We start from the raw sequence: 17,351 nt of genomic DNA, 5'->3' as shown, positions 1-17,351 counted from the left end.
CTTGGTTAATGCATTTACTAACTCCCCTCATTACCTTGTGTTTACCATTAATCGTAATAGCCATTGTTGTATGTATGGGTTGTTGTATTTTACAGTTTGTTAAAAAGCGATTCATTAAGCTATCTGCTTATGTATATACCCGTTTACCACTTGAACCTTGTAAAGACGACGAGTTCCTAGACGAAAATTACTTGTAACCTAATTCCCTTGTCTATTCTGACATGGTCAAGGGGGCATGTCATAACCAAATGAGTTGAGTGCCCCTGTCACAATAGAACTGCCCTGAATAACCGCAAATTTGGTACGTTCTGCCTCATTAGCTATTCCCACCTGGCAGTCTCTTATTGGCTACTCTAAATGTATAAAAATCCGTGCAGCTTCTGCCCAAGTCAGAGAGCTCTGAGCACGTGGTAAAGTACGGAGAACTTTGCCACGTGGCAGAGAAAAGCTGGCGGACTGGCCATCCTCCAACATCTCCCCGTCACTGTCTGTTCCTGACGTATCCTTCATCCTGCATGCTTGTTTCTGTCTACAAACTCGCCGGCTCGTTTTGTTGCCAGTTACCTGTAACTACGCAAGCAACTCGTTACCTGTAACTACGTAAGCAACCTTACCACCTGCGTCGCAGCCACCAGTGGCGTAAATAAAGTTAAAGTAAAAGTTATTTTGCAACCAATACACTGTGTCCCGCCTCTCCATCCACCAGCCCACCTGACGGCCGAGTAATCAGCGATCCTCCTCAAGTCAGCTCCGGCCGTCTGAGACAGGGTTGTCTGACCCCAGTGCTCTTTCCTGCCTAGGGCAGGGGGTCAGACTCGATGATCTATTAAGGTCCCTTCCAACCCTAGCATCTATGAATTTATGAACCGTGGATACTCGGCTGGCCATTGCCGTGCTCAAGCAGGCCATGCCTGCCAGCCTGTGCTACATTGGCCACCTCTTTGGCGTGGGCAAGGCAACGGCCAGGGAGGCCATCCTAGATGTGTGCAGTACCATCCAGGACATGCTGGGGCGTTCCATGCTCTGGGTGCATGGTCCTATGGAGGTGGTGGTAGGGTTCCATGTCCTGAGCTTCTCCCAGTGCATCAGGGCCCTGGGTGGGACCCACATCCCCGTCATCTGCCCACCCTGCAGCGACTGCCCGTACTACAGCTGGCGGGGCTTCCACTTCATTGTGTTCCAGGCTGTCATTGACCATTGTGGTGCCTTCAGTAATGTAAGTGCTGGTTGGGTGGGTAGCACCCATGACACCTGCATGTTCCACAACTCTGCCCTGCCAAGCCTGATGAAGAGTGGGCCCTTCGTGCTGGGGGTGCCACACCTCCAGCTGGGCACAGCCGCCGACCCCACCTACCCGTTCCTCCTCTGGCTCATGCAGCCCTACGCTGGCCAGCTAGACCCCAGCCAGGCACACTTCAACTGGGGCCAGGCCCATGAGCTGGTTGAGGTTGCCTTTGGCTGCCCAGAGGGATAAGGGTGCACCCTCACCATCCGCATCCAGGTCATAGAGGCCAACATCTCCCAGGTCATCATTGTAGCCTGTGTGCTGCATAACATCTGTGAGGTCTGGGGGGAGGAGGCTCAGCAGGCAAAGGACACCTGGCACCAGGAGCACCAGCTGTGGCAGCAGCGATGGTGATGGGGGTCTCCCACCAAGGCCCCAGGAGAGCTGCTCATATGGCAGTGGGGGCCAGGACACTGGGTTTGAGAGGCACTGGCTGACCACCTGCTCCTGAACTCCCCCCTGTAGGCCAGCTGGATGGCTGTCCACAGATGCCAGCCCCATGCTCACTGCATACAGTTCTCAGAAAAGCACTTTATTCCCCTCCACGAACACAGATCCCCCCCTACCCCATCCCTCCCCAGCAACAGAGTACTTTCCCCCTTCTTCCCCGACAACAGACCCCATCCCCCCTCCTTCACGACCCACAGAGCCCCTCCACCTTCCATCCCACCCACTACCAATAAAGCACCCTCTTTCCAATAGACCCTGTCCAGTGCATGCTGTGTGTGCCTTCCTGGGGGGAGAAATGGGGTGGGGGCACCTAGGGGGTAGAGCCTGGGGACATGCATCCAGCACCCCAACCTTTGGCTGCATCTCCACGGGTGCACATGCCATGGTGAGGCTGGTAGATGTGGGGCTTCAGGGGTGGGGCAAGGGGCATGATCTGCTGACATAGCCAGCTCCCCCTCCTGCAGCCAGCAGGCCGGGCCAGCAGGGCTCGCACGTGGTGCTGGCCCCATTGTAAGCAGGTCCTGCTCCAGGGCCACATGGAGCTGGAGTGAGCAGCGAGGCAGAGCCCATATGTGTGTGTGTGGAGGGGGGTGGTGGCTGGCAGGGGCTTTGAGGTGGGAGCTGGGGCTGGGGCATCTGGTTAGTGGAGGTGCCACTGCACCTCAATGTGGGCCCACTGGGGGAGGCCTGCTCCTGGTCTGTGGGTGGCTGTGAGGGGACAGGCAGCTCTGTGGCCAGGGGCAGAGAAGTGGATGGCATGAAGGCAACTACCAGGGCCAGGATGGTGTCCAGCACCTGGCAGTCCTCCTCTGGCCTCCACTGCCCTGGCCACCATGGCAGCCTACCACTCCTGGGCAGGAGTCTGTCCCAGAACTCATGGTCCCTTGCCACCTTGCATGTGTCCCTTTCCCACTCATGTGTGTCCTGGTCCTGCTCATGTGCAATGTCTTCCACACACCAGGCCCATGAGTCCACCAGTTGCACCTCAGCCCCCATGACCAGCCAGTCCAGCAGCTGAGTCTGGTCCTGGGTCCTCCACTGCCAGAGCCAATGCATATGCAGGGCCCTGGCTGAGGCTGGTGGTGACGCTGAAGGTTCATCCTGGCTGGTAGCTGGTGCCTTTCCCTCACCTGCAGCTGCATGACCTACAGAGCCAGGAGAAAGAGGCTGCTGCAACATTTCTGAGATAACATGCACTATACCAGGGGGCTGTGTGCTGCTTGGCCTCAGATTGGTGGGCATGCATGCACAGGTGCCCACAGACCATGGTAAGTTGCCTGGGTAAGGCCCTGGCACAGGCATCTGCCAGCTGAGCTCCCCCAGCCCCACTTGCTCCATAGGGGTAGGTAGGCTGCTGGGTGCTGAGCCAGGAGCAGGCTGCCTTCCCCACCCCCTTCCCAGGCCACAACAGGCCTGACTCCTGGCAGAGGTGCTGCCAGGAGTCAGGCAGCCTGTGCCAGCCTGTGCCAGCCTGATGTCAGAGCTCCAAATCCACTCCTTCTGCCGTCTTCTCCTGCAAGCTAGCCTGTGTCCTGCACTGCTGCCAAGCCTATGGTGCCTGGGCTCGGGGGGTGAGGGGCTCCCAGCTGACTAAGATGTGGAGCTCTGGAGAGGTGCCCTGGGGCCAGGCCCATGCCAGCCCTGTGCCCTGAGCGTGCCCCTGCTGAGTGTCCCAGGAGCACCACAAGGAGCTATTTGCATGGAGCAAGGGGTTCCTGACCCACTATGTCCTGCTGCTGTTGCTCACCATGTTGCCCCAGGAGCACCTGAGAACCTGGCATGTGACCTTTGGGCTTCGATGGTGTGGCAGGAAAGCCTGTGATGCCCTGCAACTTCCACTGCTGCCTGGAGGGATACCTGTGGCTGTGCACAGCCCGCAGCCAAGGACAACATTGCTGCTGGAAACCAGGAGGAAATCATGGACCTTGCAGCTCTTTGGGGTGAGGCCAAGGTCCTCAGCTAGTTTGTCTGGAGCGGGTGCTCCGACACACACATTTATGAGAACCTGTCAGGCTGCCTGCGGAAGCGTAGGCACGAATAGTCAGCATGCCAGTGCCATGTAAAGGTCAAGGGCTTCCGGGCACAGTGGATCACCATCACCAAACACAACCACTGGTTGGGACCTGCCCACAAGTCCATGCCCTTTATGCAGCAGCTAGATGACATCCTCATGCTCCAGGACCCTGGTTGGAGCCAGGCTGTCTACTCCAGCAGGGGTGACCTGCCTAAGCTCCCATTATGACCTGGCACCCGTGACAAAGCATCAGTCGGCTGCCAGGAGCCCATTCCACCATATTCCCCACCCCCAGCCTCACTGAGCAGCTCTGAGAGCCTGGGACAGCACCTGCCCCATCATCTCTGATCAACAGGCTACTGGGCAAGATGGACCTACAGCCTGACCAGTAAATGGCATTTCTTATGTTCTACTTGGAATAGTTACACTGGATCAGGTAAAAACTGATGTCCATTTCTCCTGGGAAAAAACCTTTTATACTGGGATCCTACAGGGGTACAAGTCCATTGTCCCACTTGAAGTACATGTGAAGAATTCTGGATAAAATGATCTAACTTTTTCTCCAAGACAATCATGGCTCATTCAGGTTAATTACCATTCATCATTCCAGGAATAAGCTATGTGTTTAAAGGGCTATGCTGCTCTTCTTTTGTCAGAGCCACCTCAGTCTGTTTTTTTAGTCCTATTATGTGCTCACACATGGTCAGCCTCCTTGTCTAATGTCATAATTTTATCTAATGTCATAAATTTATGCCTGTCCAAAACATCACTGTAGTCTTTGAGCAAAACTAGCAAAATGAGATTATCCTGTTTGCTCAGCCTGGACTTAAAAGTTCCCATAATACTTGTAGAAAGATGATGATGATGGTGATTTAGCTCCAGAAAGGCTCAAAGCATTTGAGAGACATCACCAAGACAGCTTTTCTCCCTCTGTTCACTGATATATGCAAGAAGTTCTTGGCTGGTTAGCTACCCTTCTTCCTGGAAGTGCCTCTTTTTCAATAGCGTGGTATATACAGGATATATGAAACTGTTATTCTTCCAGATGAAAGGATATATATAAATGTAAAATTACTACTACTAAGAAAACCACTGCAAATTTCTAGAATGAATTGCAATGTCTTTCCCTGAAACAATCCCTTCTGAAGAACTGGCTGTAGGGGTGCACCGATAAAGATTTTCTTGGCCAATACCAATAGCCAATGATTAACTAACCATATCAGCCAATGCTAATCTTAAAACTGATATTTAGTAATAGTGCAAGGCATTTTAAACTACTGACATAAATAAACCTTTTTTTGGTTGTTTTGCATTTTATAACACACACACACACACACACACACACATGCCTTCTGTCTGTTCTGGCCCTTGATCAGGAAGGTGGTGACTGCCTTATTCCCAGGTATATCACCCCCTCACCCATGGCTCCTACCTGCTCTCCACAGCCTCTACTGCTGTCCTAGGCAGGTAGGGTGGACCCTCATGCAGGTGGGGTGGACCCTCATGCAGACAGTGGCACTGAGCTCATTTGGAGCCCCAGAGCATGCCGCTGCCTCAGCACTGGTGGGCCCTGCACAGCTGAGCTCCCTTGGCTGCTGGGGAGAAGTTGCTTTTCCAAAGGTGCCTGATGGAGCAGAATGTCCTTTGCATGGCACCCAACATCTCTGTGGCAGCCCTGGTGCTCAGGCCCCCACTGCACATGGCACTGACATGACATCAACAGCACAGCAGCAGCAGGAGCTGGTAACAGTTCTTTTGTTGCTTAGTACAGCACTCTGTGACCACCCATTGCTTGCCAGACCTGTAGTCTGCTGTGGGCACAGGCTGGTGGCAGGGCGTGAGGACAGGACTATGCTCACCAGGGTGTTCCAGGCACACAGCTGTAATTACTGGCTGCAATGACCAAAAAAAGCCAATAGCCAATAATATCATTTCTCCTTTTATTGGTACCGATTTTATAGCCAACTGATATACCGATGCACCCCTAACTGAATGTTATTAATCTGTCCATCTATCTATGCATACATACAGCTACAGATTTTAAAATATATCAGATTACTGAAAGATTTTTGCTGCTGCTGAGCACTGAGATATTAGGGCATTATTACATGTGCTGTGGCACACAGCATTAGGTATTTTAATTAGCATGCTGCACTAATTAAAAGCGTCCATGCATCATGTGTATCAGTGTCCCTGTGCATCCCCATATTGAAAAAAATGGTGGCAGGGTACTTTGAACTAAAGCTCATCAAATATGTTTTATTTCAAGGTGCCACCCCACTGGGAACACTGATACACGTGATGTGGAAGGCTGCCGGAGTGCATCAATTTCCATGCTCCAGCAGACTCGATTAATCGATTCTGTTTTGGTGTGCTAGATTTCCAGTGCATTGGAGCAGGCTCCATGCATGTGTATAGGATCCCTTAGTGCTGATTATTTTTAAAAAATATAAAGACTTTTGAAGCATTGCCTCTATCACATGGAGAAATACTAGAACCTTACAAATGAATACAGGAAAAGAGTAAGTCATTTCTTCAGCCTGCTTCCCTTGACTATGGAAGTACATCTTTTTGTGCTTTTATTATACCTACCTTTTCTCACTTAAAATTTTGCATGTTTTTAAAGTCCTATTTCAAGGAAAAAGTTATCACCTCTGTGTTAGATTCATACTATCTGGGCATAGACCAAAGAAAGGAACAGGCAGAACGCCACACACATCAGGAGTTATTCTGGCTCAGGGCCCCTGTTTGAATGCCTTTAGGCACAAGGGCAGTACACCCAGTACCACATCCTTTATGGAACACAGACTATGTGCCAGAATGGTCTTGGGAGGGGTCTTGCCCCTGCTTCGATCCCACTCCTCTTTCAGGAGAAATAGAGACAGAAAAGTTTTTACCATACCTTGAGTTCACTGCATCTGTCAGCACAAGTTGCAATAAGTATTTTGGAAAAAAAACAACTTGGTCAATCTGCAGTCAGACCAGTAGTACTGAATGTTAGCAGGCCTTCCAGGGGTGGGCAAAATGCAGTCTGTGGGCCACACGCGGCCTGCCAAGCCCTTCTATCCGGCCCGCAGGGCCCCTAAAACATTTAGAAAATTAATACTTATCTGCCCCTGGCTGCCTGTCATGCGGCCCTCGATGGCTTGCCAAAACTCAGTGAGCGGCCCTCTGCCCAAAATAATTGCCCACCCCTGCCTTAATTTGTTTAGAAAACCTTCTTTTCCCCTTTTGTGATGCTCTATAGGTTTAGAGTGCAGAGGGGCTGCGAGTACAGGTCTGGAGGAAGAGAACATTAAAGTATGTGTTTAAAGAAAGATTGTTTCATGAAAGGAACATTTTTCCTGATCAAAGATAGCATTTTTGAAAAAATACCTCACATCCCACTGACTTCCAATAAGTCACTTAGGCACTTAGGAAGAAGTTAAACAAAAACTATTATATATATATTCAAGCCAAGTGAAATAATTAACACCAAGCACAGATGAGGACATGGAATACCAAGCAATAAATCCAGCCCAATATGTGGTAATTCAGTTCCTTGTCTCCAGTGACTCCTGCAACTTGGGATCTATCCCTAACTGGTGGTATTTCAATGGAGTTCCAATTGATTTATAGTCCTGTTACTCTATTTTGTTGTAAGATTTCCACAGTGTAGTTCACTTGACATCACTTCTTTGCCGGCTTTAAAATGGTGTGTCTCAAAGGCAGAAGTAAATATAGATTACCTACTTTATTGACAATCAATATTCCAATTAGTTAACTAAGCAGGACACACTACTTGCCCTAATGAAGGAACAATACAACAGAAAACCAATTGCTGGGTTTAGTTCTATACAAACTAATTAAAGAAAAACTATATAGACAAATGCTGCTCTCAGTAACTCAAACCACTGCAAATCTGCCTGGATAAAATACACCAGACTTCTTAGAAATCAGAGCATGGATGAAACTTTGAGGGTTGTGTTTTTGGGCTTCAGCAAAGTAGAAATAAAATGCCTATATTCTTATCATCAAGGTTACAGTAAAGAATAGAAACAGCCAGAACATGACCAAAAAAAAAATACTGCCTCATTTTCCAGTTAGTAAATAAAATGTGGGTCAGCAATCAGCTGTCAGGCTGCAGAGCAGGTGGGTGACAAGCCTTTCACTTCACAGAGAAGCACAGCATGAACCACACTGTGGTGTAGCCCATCTCACATTCTTTATCAGCTTTTTTTTGTCCCACTGCCCCTGAGCTTTGAGGGAAATTGAAGAGAATTCATACTACATCAGTATGTGGTTAAAAAGGAGTACTGTATTGCTTTCTGACCTCACGCTCTTCAGTCTGCCACAAATCCACCCAATATCCATATGGCTTCTAGGCATTTTGGTAACACAAATAATAATAATAAAACAACAACAATACTAATAATACTAATGCACTTTTTACTTCAATGCAGAGCAGACTTGTGAGTGAAAACTTCCTATGAACAAGCACACCTCCTTTCAAAGGAGAAAATAAACAAATGAATCATAGATTCATAGATGTTAGGGTCGGAAGGGACCTCAATAGATCATCGAGTCTGACCCCCTGCATATGCAGGAAACAGTGCTGGGTTCAGATTACCCCAGCTAGATGCCTATCTAACCTCCTCTTGAAGACCCCCAGTGTAGGGGAGAGCACCACCTCCCTTGGGAGCCCATTCCAGATTTTGGCCACTCTAACTGTGAAGAACTTCCTCCTAATGTCCAGTCTAAATCTGCTCTCTGCTAGCTTATGGCCATTATTTCTTGTGACCCCCAGGGGTGCCTTGGTGAGTAGCGCCTCCCTAATTCCCTTCTGCACCTCCATGATGAATTTATAGGCAGCCACAAGGTCGCCTCTCACCCTTCTCTTGCGGAGGCTGAAGAGGTCCAGGTACCCTAGTCTCTCCTCGTAGGGCTTGGCCTGCAAGCCCTTAACCATATGAGTGGCCCCTCTCTGGACCCTCTCCAGGTTATCCACATCCCTCTTGAAGTGTGGCGCCCAACACTGGACGCAGTATTCCAACTGCGGTCTGACCAGTGCCCGATAGAGGGGCAGGAACACCTCCTTGGCTCTATTTGTCATGCACCTGCTGATGCATGATAAAGTGCAGTTAGTTTTTCTGACGACTTCACTACACTGACGACTCATATTCATCTTGGAGTCCACTAGGACTCCAAGATTCCTTTATGCTTCCATGCTACCAAGCAGGTCATTTCCTAGGCAGTAGGTATGCTGGACATTTTTCCTCCTTAGGTGCAGCACTTTGCATTTCTCCTTGTTAAACTGCATTCTATTGTTTTCTGCCCATTTGTCCAACCTGTCCAGGTCTGCTTGTAGTTGTTCCCTGCCCTCCGGTGTGTCCACTTCTCCCCACAGTTTTGTATCATCCACAAACTTGGACAGAGTACAGAATATCAGTCCAAGGACCGAGCCCTGCGGGACCCCACTGCTCACGTCCTTCCAGGATGATACCGAACCATCCACCACCACTCTCTGGGTTCGACCCTCTAGCCAATTTGCCACCCACCGGACTGTGTAATCATCCAAGTCACAGCCTCTTAACTTGTTCACCAGTATGGGGTGGGATACCATATTGAAGGCCTTCCTGAAGTCTAAGTAGACGATGTCAACCCCTACTCCTGCGTCTAGGTGTTTTGTTAACCTGATCATAAAAAGAGACTAGATTAATCAGGCATGATCTACCTGCTACGAACCCATGCTGGTTTCCCCTCAGCATAATTTTTCCTGCTGGGCTCTCACATATATGAGCCTTAATAATCTTTTCAAAGACTTTGCCAAGGATGGAGGTGAGATTGACTGGCCTATAGTTGCCTGGATCCTCCTTCCTCCCCTTCTTGAAAATAGGGACCACATTGGCCCTTTTCCAGTTCTCCGGGACCTGGCTTGTGCACCATGAGCGCTCAAATATTCTTGCCAGTGGCTGTGCAGTGACATCAGTCAGTGCCTTCAGTACCCTCGGATGGAGATCATCCGGGCCTGACGACTTAAACGCATTCAGTTCTTCCAAGTGACTCTGCAATATCTCAGGGTCAACACTTGGTAGTCTGGTGCCCTGCTGTTGTCTCTCTACAATCCCATTGTGAGACTTGTCTTGCCCCTTGTTTAGTAACACTGAGGCAAAGAACTCATTGAGAAGTCCAGCCTTGTCCCCCCTGTCTGTCACCAATTGCTTTTGCCCATTCAGTAGCGGTCCTATTCCGCCATGGGCCTTTCTTTTACTCCCTATATATCTGAAAAACAATTTTTTGTTATCCTTAACTTGGGATGCCAACCTCAGCTCCATGGTAGCTTTGGCCTTTCTAACTGCCTCCCTACAACTGAGAACTGAGGAGGTATACTCCTCTTGAGTAATCTCTCCCTGTTTCCACTGATTATATGCCCCCCTTTTTGCCCTTAGGCTGCTCTGGATTTCTCTGCTCAGCCAGGGAAGCCTCTTGGCCCCTTTCCCCCCTTTCCTCCGCATTGGGAATCAGTCAATTATAAATGTAAACCTTTAAAAAAATCCCCCAAACAGCCCAACACTTTTCTTCAATACAGAACTTGCATTTCTAGACCTCTAAGGGCTTCAATTCTTTAAAAACAGTAACATCTACACAGGTTTGCCTGGCCTACTTACTCCACTCTGTAAAAGGGACAAATTGGCACACTGTCTCCGTAGCAACAGCCACAGTGAAAATGTTGCAGTGACTTGCTGCTGCATTTTATAAAAGTGCAGAGAAGCATTCTGTAAACTTCTGTGCTTTACCTGTATCAGTATATGATAAAACTATAGTACAAAATCTGCTGGAGAACAAATTTGTTTATTCATACCTCTAACAATTTTACCCCCTGCTTTGGTTCTTTCCCTCACACCCAGTGGCTCTTTTATGCTGTTATAGAGTCAGGGCAGCCTACAAAGTTTCTGCAATCTTCTTTACAGCAGTTGTGCAGCAACCACAATGAAGGACCTTGGTGGGTCCACTGGACACACCCGACAAAATCTTTCTTCAGAAGCCCAATGGCAAACTCTTGCCCAGGACGGTAATTGAGGAGGGTGCGGGGTGACTGGGGCAGTAGTCCCAAGAGTCACCTTCAGACTGACATGCCAAATTAGCAACTACTGCAGCTGATAACTGGCCATGGTGTCCCCAACAGGCATACAAGCTGCCTCACACACCAATGCTGTCCCAGGGAACGGAGCTGCCCTGTTATGCCTCTGCTTTTTCCTGCTGGATTTAATTTGCAAACTGACCAGATAAAATGGCTTATTGGTCTAAGCCTCAAATTTGAAAAGCAACACTTCCTGAAACCATTAATTAAAATCTGGACAGAACCAAGTTAGCCCTTAATCTCTGTGGGCTGAAGAAATTGCAATTCATTAGAGTGGGATTTTCAGATGAGGCACATGACACATGTTCCCTGGTTTCTGAGTTATTATTATTACTAGCGTTATTATTTGGATTACAGTAGAAGCTAAAGGTCCTGGTTAGGATTGGAGCCCTTTCTATATTAGAAATTATATGGCTATAAAGGCACTATCCCAAAAGAAATTAATACAGTCAAAGAATACTTTATAAAAGCAGGGGCTTGCCTTAATACTTCTCCCCTATATTTTTTCTCCTCTTCCCTTTCTCTCACCATTGTGGGATTTGCTATGAGCCAAGCAGTTTCTAGCTTCAGTGCTCAGAGCAGCTTCTGTTCCTTACAATGGATCTCTATGGGATGCCCATAATTTGTGAAATCCTTTGGGATGAAATCAAATACGTAAGTGTAAACATCAGGACATTGTTTTTGCTCTTTACAGAGGACATAGCAATCACTACTACCCCAGGATGTTATCTGCGTACGATCTGCATCAGACAATTTTTATGTGGCTATTAAGTAAAGCCAAGGGCTAAACTTTATTTTTTTAAAGTTGGAAATTAAAAGAAGCATATTACAATGTATTTAGTTGTGTTTGCTAGCAAGTAGGAGCCACAGTCAGGATCAGGGATGCATTGGAGTAAAGGCCCTACAGAGTAGAAAGGAAAGCCTGCAGGAGTTCATATTCTGTACTGTCCAAATATGGCTAATAGTCCTGTACCGTCTGACCAGACTGACCACACAAAAGCTATGAAATACAAAGTTAAATGCCAACATTTAACCAATTTAATTTGTCTTGGAAGCAGGAGAGAGAGAGAAAGAGGCACTATATTTTTTAATTGGTATGTAAAAAGCCTGTCCCATCTCCTCAACTCTTCTGTCTCAGTTGGAATGATAATACTTTCCAGTTCTGATAAAAGGCTGGTGCTAAAATACCTTTGTAATCCCCACCACATCCTGAACTGCCATGGTTAGCCCAACATCCAGGCCACTACAGTTAATGTGAGAAACTGTAGCTAGGATGTAGCTAAAATCACCCATCTGCATGACAAACCTGTTATAAGGGAAACCACCCCCCCCCCAACCCTGAATGTGTTTATATCATTCATATGCAAAGTAACAACAAAGCAAAGTAATAGATTAAATACCCAGTTTCCTGGATGAGAAATACTTTGCTTTAAGCCTCATTTTGTGAGATTACTTGTCAAATGATTGTTACTACAAGGACCAGTAATTATGAGTTTTGGCCTGGTATGGTGACAGCACCTGGCAGTATGCATTCTGAGCTGGGGCCTATACTGAGTCAGAGGAGGGGACACATATGGACATCAAATCCAAAAATTATTTTAATAAAAATGGAAGAAGTTGATGTATCGAATTTTGACCCCAATCACAAAGAAAATGATCCCTGCCAGCAGGAAGCTGGGATTATATTAAAATAATTTGTGTAGAGGAAAGACCTGTATTGCTAGTTTGACACATGAATATACAGGAGAGAGCTAAATTTCAGGCAGTCACATCAGTTCAAGATACAGACTTACAGACTATTTTATTGTTTAATGGTTCAATTCAGCTTGCATTATTTTTATGAAATGGGAAAAAATACAAAAAGTATTACTTCTGGCTGCATAAGGACTTCTGGAATTAAATAGAGAACTGAAATATATGTGGAACTGACCAAAAGCATTCACTGTTTCCCCCCAGAATCTCTATGAATGAAGAAATTTTAGCAGTTTTCTTATTTGATTTTTAAAATGATTAGGTCTGCAAGGTGTGGAAATCATTCTGAATTTCTGTAGTGCTCACCATAGCACAGAAACAAGAGAAACACCCCTGGCTTTGACAAGAAGAGATTGTTTGCTGTTGTGCTTGAATAAGCATTTCTGGGGTTCAGAGAGCAGTAGATACAGAACTTCAGAACTCCAATAACTGAGAAAATGCTTTTGAAAAGAAATGAAACCATCATTTTGGAAGATTGAAAAGCACCCTCTGAAATTCCTGTTGGCAAAAAAACAGAAAAAAATGCCATATCACATCACTGAAACAGGGAAAAAAGAAACCAGACACTGTGTTTCATCTTTTATCAGTTAGTTAACCTGAAATCTAATCTGTTCAGAAGAAATATTTGGAAAAGCCAGGATACTCTGTTCAGTTTCTCCCTTCTTTAAACTCAGACAAAGAACTGCCTCATAGAATTCTGTTCCCGTGTGTTTTCTTGGCATCAGTTTACAATAAGCACTCAATCATTTCTAATTCCTGTGGCCTTTACTGAAATGATATTAATCATTACAAACTCATTTGGTCTGAGGCTCCACTCAAATTGACTAGCTGTACCATGTTTATGAACTGTGCTCTCTCTCTAACCTACTTTCTTACTGTTGTTAACATTTATATCTTTAAGCCTGGTTCTGACTCAGGCTGGCCATACCCACACTGACTGGCCAACCTGTCTGTTTAAATGCACATTTATAAGACCCTGGGAACTCAGGTATCTCACTACAAACACCTCTGAAATGAAGCTGTCACTCTGATGTGAAATGCAGGACCAATCTAGGACAACACCCACACACAGTATGCCCATGTAGTGCAATGCTAACTTGGACATTTCCACACATAAAGCATTGTGCTATGGGGACACACACAGTGATGAAGTCTGTTCCACCTCATGATCTTCCATACTTTCTCTACTTTTGATTTTATTTTGAATACACATTTCCATCCCTCTCTTTTTTTGATTGCACCAGCTCTGCATGGGTTGTTAAAGCCCCAGGGACTCAAAACCAAATCCACAAAAGTATTCAAGATGCCTAGCTTCTATTTAGACACACGCTCATTGATTTCAATATATTTTAATATATTTGTCTGGACCTAATATTAGATTGGTGGTAGAAAGAAACAATAAGAAGCAATACGTAGAGATTTGTCTGCATGCAGAGGATAGCCCGGAAGCTCTGCTCCAGGGGCAGCTGCATCATAGCTATTTTTGTGCTGCCTACAGAAGTGGCACCTGAAGCTGCTTCCCTGGTCTACGTCCCACACCCCCTGGTTATACTATTGTTTGCATGGACCAAACAACTCAGCAGAGCCCCTTATGTACCTGGCCAGATAACACACAGATCAAGTGAGCCAGTGCATGGTAGGTGTATCAGTGGTAAGTCTATCTTATACTGCCATATAAGGTAGAGTCCAAATTAGGGAATTTTAGTACTGACTTCAATGGGAGCAGAGTTAAAGCAGTGCCAAAAGCTTTTGCAAATCCAGACCACATGCTGAAGAAATGATTTCAGTAAACTGAAAAACATGTGCAAATGGTCTGTACAAGTGGTCTGACAAGCAAAACTTGTCTTTTTTAATTTGTCCTCTGATTAGCATTTCTTCACAATTTAAAAACGTTCGTGATAGATGGTGATAGAGAGCAACGTAGATAGACCCACTAAACTCTATACACAGTCAGGCTATTTCCTCACAGCATTATTAGACTAGTTTTCTTCACAGCATTGTTAGATAGAGCTTAGTAGCCACGGAAAAAGGAAAGAGTAAGATTTTATACAAAATCTTAAAATTATACTCACTGCTAGTAGAGGACATACGGCTGTACTCAGACCTGCAAAACAAATATATTAGTTCAGTGAGGCTGCACCATATTTAATTCTTTAAAATATTATATAAACATCTGACAAAGAAAACCATGACCAATAACATTCTCATTAACTTTTCAACCTCAAAATATGCATATTGTTATTTTTATAATAAAATTACTCAGTGAAACAGGTTTGAAAATCAGCTTAGAATTGCTGGCATCTTGCAGGAATATAAAAAGTATCTATATGGAATATAAACATGGGAGCAACTCTATAATTAGACCTGTAGCCAGCTTTCCAACATTGCTAGAGTTTTATCCATTCCCCAATCCTCCTTATCTAATACCCTGTAAATGCTATTTTGTCCCTGATATTTTTTCATGCATAATTTATACAAGGAATAGAATTTTGTGTTGTCCTTTGGGCAAGGATTGAGGAGAATCAGAAAAAAATGGTTTTGAAGATAGGAATAGTTAAAGAGTTAGGATTTTTATTTTTGAAAAGCTTCTTTTATAGTTTTATTTTTTAAATAGTGGCTCCAACAAAGCATCTGTCTAGAAGTTCCACGTTAGTTTGTATTCAATTGTACTTAGCACAGCTAGTGCCATTCAGTATTTTGAGGAAGGCAAACTACTTGATTGTGCAGCAGTTCATTACATCACTTCAAACCTTTGAAAACTTTGCTTTCTCCTGAAGGAAGTTAATGCACTTTCATAATCATCAATTTAGATATTTAAGATTCCAGTGTTAAAATACACATGTAAGCCCTTTTTGTTGTGATGTATCAATAACAAGTTTGTCAGAGATTCTTCTTAGACATCCTAGTTTATTTATACAGTGTTATCAAAAACTCTCACAGCTTTGCAATATATTTGATGTTTTACTTAAAGTCCAAGTTCCTGGAGTCTAGCAATTCTGTGAGTATATCAGATTTTCAATTTTATTTTTAAAACAAGTTTCTGGCACTCAGTTTCTCAGTAAAGTTTCAAAACATGGCCCAAGTGTTTCCTAAAGTCTCATAAATGACAAGGCAAAGAAAAGAACCCAACATTTAACTCTTTTTCAAAAAGTTCTCATGATTTTTAAGCCAATATTATGATTTTTGAGGCCAAGTTCGTGGCTGTTGAATGCACGGGGTTGCAATACTATTCAGAGTTCACCTTAGCCCACCTGCACACCCTCCGCTGTGCTTTGTTCCACCCAAAAGACACAGATCAGCAGAGCTTCTGACCACAGGTGTCTTCACATGCATCTCCTGCAAAGTGAAACAGGACAGACAGGCTATTTGGGATTCTTCACTAAGCTCTCAGGTCCAAATCTGAATTGTTGTTCTAGTTAACTGAATACAATGTATAGCACTGCTATTTTAAATAACAATTCACTCTAGCAAACTTAGCTCTGAGATACTGTCTGGAAATAGGTGCCTTTTAGGCATACACCAAATATCTTCATCACCTGGGTGCTCTGAGTATCACAACCCCACCCTCTCCCCATCCATGGACACAGGCTAGTCAGAATTGTGGCAAAGTTGTGTACCCCTTTCTTCCTCCTAGCCCCTACTAGAGTGGTTTCATTTGGTTCGGCCTTCTGTTGGGAGATGTACTTGTTCTTCCAATGGATTTATTTGTGACAATCAGCAACGGTGGTTACTTTAGTATGAACCTACACTGCTTATATTTTAAATAGTAGGGAGGTAATGTTTTGCCTTTGATTATTTCAGATGGAAAACAAATGCTATTATTTCACACCATTATTTAATATTCAAATGTGTTAGGCACTTCATAGAACATGTAGAATTAATTAACGCTGCACCAAAGAACTGAACTGACATTTTAAATAAAGACCAGATATGAAAAATGATACAAGAAAAACAATAAAGATGGTGACTGAGAAAGGGGAAGACAAGACCATGGTTGCTTAGAAACCAATATACAATTTTAATAGGTTTTGAGGTACAATATTTTTGTAATTCTAATATGGTTTTAGCTAATGTTTTATTTATTTTGATTGCAGCTCTGGCAATATTGAATTAAAATATCACACAGAACACTAAACAGATACACAGAGGTGTTATTTGTATCATACTTGGCAATCTGAATCAGTCTGTTAAATTTTGTTTGGCCCTTGCGGCAAAATACCAGTGTTAGTTAAAACTATATTTTGATTAAATTATCCCAAATGCATCAAATATAGGATGGCTATATAATAACTGGCTTGTGGAATAAATAGGAAAAAAATAATACAGTACTACCTTTTCCCAGCAGACAGCTAGCTAAGTTCTGGTGCCTTTGCAAATATTTTAAGTCTTCTAGGCTACTACACCAAATAAACATTCACTTTGACAAGGCCATAAAGTAGAAATCTCCTAGGTCATCCAGGCTATCTTCCTGCCATATCATTTTGGTTCCTCTACTTCATTATCTACAGCTATCCCCCGCTTCCCCTCCCTGTTTAAACAGTGGCTTTTACTACTTCCCTCATGGGACAGACTACTGCAGAGTCTGGAGGCCTGGACAGATTACATGTTTACACCATTATAACCAGCACTCTGCCAGTGTAAAACAGGGTGGCAGATTATATAAACTTCTGCATGGGATTAATTTTTCTCGATCTGTTATTGAATCACCCTTGAAAAAGTTATGGTCAGGG

General features: G+C 44.9%; 1 long non-coding RNA gene across 1 annotated transcript in view; it reads right to left on the bottom strand.

Moving 5' to 3' along the window:
* Positions 1-15,949, bottom strand: part of LOC102386189 — a 25,997-nt gene extending 10,048 nt beyond the window's left edge. The window contains exons 1-2 of the long non-coding RNA XR_003094690.1: positions 15,873-15,949; positions 14,694-14,725 (exon numbers count right to left, since the gene is read on the bottom strand). This is a non-coding gene — a long non-coding RNA (uncharacterized LOC102386189). The remainder of the gene's footprint in view (positions 1-14,693; positions 14,726-15,872) is intronic.
* Positions 15,950-17,351: the final 1,402 nt, after the last annotated feature.

The sequence above is a fragment of the Alligator sinensis genome, unplaced genomic scaffold (assembly GCF_000455745.1).
Source record: "Alligator sinensis unplaced genomic scaffold, ASM45574v1 scaffold324_1, whole genome shotgun sequence".
NCBI lineage: Eukaryota > Metazoa > Chordata > Crocodylia > Alligatoridae > Alligator > Alligator sinensis.
This window is presented reverse-complemented; position numbering and strand designations above follow the sequence as displayed.